Raw genomic sequence first — 3023 nt, forward strand, 5'->3', positions numbered from 1 at the left:
ATACATTACATGGTATTGAGAAAGCTTTAAGGCTGACTAACGGATCTGTTTACTGGATATACACAGACATATACGACGATATACCGTGAACATGTCTCTGTCTGTCTGTCAGTCGGTCTGTCGGGCTGTTTGTCTATCTGTACTTCGGACGGTGAGAAGTAGCACCCCTGATTAGTCTTCTTCTTCTGCGTTCGTGGGCTGAAACTCCCACGTACACTCGTGTTTTTTGCACGAGTGGAATTTTACGTGTATGACCGTTTTTTACCCCGCCATTTAGGCAGCCATACGCCGTTTTCGGAGGAAGCATGCTGGGTATTTTTGTGTTTCTATAACCCACCGAACTCTGACATGGATTACAGGATCTTTTTCGTGCGCACTTGGTCTTGTGCTTGCGTGTACACACGGGGGTGTTCGGACACCGAGGAGAGTCTGCACACAAAGTTGACTCTGAGAAATAAATCTCTCGCCGAACGTGGGGACGAACTCACGCTGACAGCGGTCAACTGGAAATCCAGCGCGCTACCGACTGAGCTACCCCCCCCCCCCCCCCCCCCTGATTAGTAAACCTAGACGTGTTCCAAGCTCGTTTTTTTCACATTCTATAGTCCAATATATGCAAGCACAAACAAAAAACCCATGTTCATCGGACTTGTAACAAATTGATCGATGAGAGAGTCGCAGGAATCGACCCGAGTCTATTCTGACAACCAGCCCGTGGAATTATAACCATAACGACGTGAGGCGGAGCGCTTGATGCGGACAAGCTCTACTATCAAAGTAGTAAGTCTTCTAAAAATAGACAACAACGGTAAGTCCGAGTTATGGCAAGGGGGCAGCTCCGCGTAACTCTCGTTTACCGTCTGATTAGTTCCCTCTGTCATTACACTCGTGTAATACATCTTCTTGTCAGTGATCGACACAGTTGTAACAAGCTGGTTGCAGCCCTGACACAACAGCTTTCGCTTTCAGGCTCCTGGCAGCATACACGTTCCCCAGGCATAATTACACTAATTAGCCCTGTGTTGTTTATTATGAAAGTGCATCCATCACTCATTGCTGGCATAAAGAGCGTAGTGTACATACACACAGACGCGCGCACTCATGCATGCACACACGCACGCAGCACGCATGCACCCGCACAACGCACGCGGCACTGGCGCACACACACACACACACACACTCGCAAGCACACACACACACACACACACACACACACACTCACACACACACAAAACCACCACCACCACACCGTGGGTTGGGGGGGGGGGCGGATGGGGTTAGTCCACAAAAGATGTAGGAAAGAAAGAATGCCAACAACGGTGATTCTCATTCGTAAGTGAAACAAATCATGAATTACGTCTATGATTGTCTGGTTTCAGAAAAGGGCAGGGAACAAACGGAATGTATGTAATAAAAAAAAAGTTATTTGCTTGTCGCCGGCTGACCCGAATTCTTAAGCACGTGCCCTTTTGCACGAAGTGTTAAAGAGTATTTATCCTACATACGTGAGAGAGACACCCGTGAGATAATAATCGTTCAAATCACACGTGTGTATATCATGTAAATGAGGTCATGTCAAGCAAGTCTGGCAGGGACCTGTTTTTCCACGGCTTATGATGCCAAAGTCACCGAGACAAACGTCATTATAGAAACAAAAATTGCGCTCGCTGAATCTTTAGAACTAACACGTCACGCCACACTTTCAGAGTGACGTTTCTTTGCTTTGACGTAATAGATTGCACGAGGCTTTAGAAGAGATCGAGGTTCCAAAACAAGCGTCTTCAATTTAGCTGCCTCGACTGCAGGACATTTTCAGTAAAATACACGTAAGTACAGTATGTAGGATAAACAGAATACTACATGGCTTGCTGTATCGTACCAGATTTACACTCGTTGCTTTTTCAAATAGTGAACAGCTCGCTTTCGCTCGCAGTTCAATATTTTTTTTAAAAAATCGTGTAAATCTGGTACGACACAGCAAGCCATGTAGTATTCTCTATTTACGACATCCGCATTTGTGGGGTGCATTTTACATATCCTGCTGTCAACGTCATTGGTTTGTTGAAAGTGGTAGGCTGCACACACAAAAAAAACCACACACACTCACTCATTCACCGACGCTTACGACCGTAAAACAGAACAGCAGAACAAAAACAAGGAGACAAGTTTATTTCTCTCAGTCCCTCTCAATAACCTCAGTGCAAAATGTACTGCCTATTTTTTTTACTACCAATACACACAAATCGAATTCCACACAATGTCGGTCGTGATCCAGAGCACAGGTTTTACCGATCTGGTGAGAGAATACAAACCACAGGAAATAAAAAATGCAATAGGGTGTCGAAAAAAACAAAGAAGAGGAAAGACTTAGAAACAAATTTCAAATCCCCGAAGAGCAAGTGGAAATTGAAACTGACACGCACTTCTCCGTGCTCTTCACATGTTCCAGTCTTGATAAATCTTATTTTTAATTGTTTTCTTGTTTGTCTTCCACCCTCGAGTTCGTTTGTTCTGACTGGAGACTTTGCTTGTTGTTGTTCTTTTTATTTGAGAGTGCTTGCGCACGCGCGCAAATGTGTGTGTGTGTGTGTCAGTGTGTGTGTGTGTGTGTGTGTGTGTGTGTGTGTGTGTATGTGTGTGTGTCGTGTCAGTGTGTGTGTGTGTGTGTGTGTGTGTGTGTGTGTGTGACGTTAACAGTAGGATATAGGCTATAATTATTATGCAAAACGCACCCCACAGTTGGTGTTAATGCTCTTCAACACTTCGGAGTGCAGTTCGCATATGCACACTAATAAACACACACACACACACACACACACACACACACACACTCATGCACACACAGACAACCCCCATCTACGGTACACCCACAAACCACCATCCCAACCCTATACCGACCACCCCCTTCCCCCTCCCCCTCCTTGCCTGTGTCGGAGTGCACAAAACTGAACCATTGCAAGAGCAGATTCATTCAGCCAAAGATACACCACACGCAACAATTCCTTTCGCAGACAGTTCGAACG

This window comes from Littorina saxatilis, linkage group LG1, assembly GCF_037325665.1.
Source record: "Littorina saxatilis isolate snail1 linkage group LG1, US_GU_Lsax_2.0, whole genome shotgun sequence".
In the NCBI taxonomy this organism is placed as follows: Eukaryota; Metazoa; Mollusca; class Gastropoda; order Littorinimorpha; family Littorinidae; genus Littorina; species Littorina saxatilis.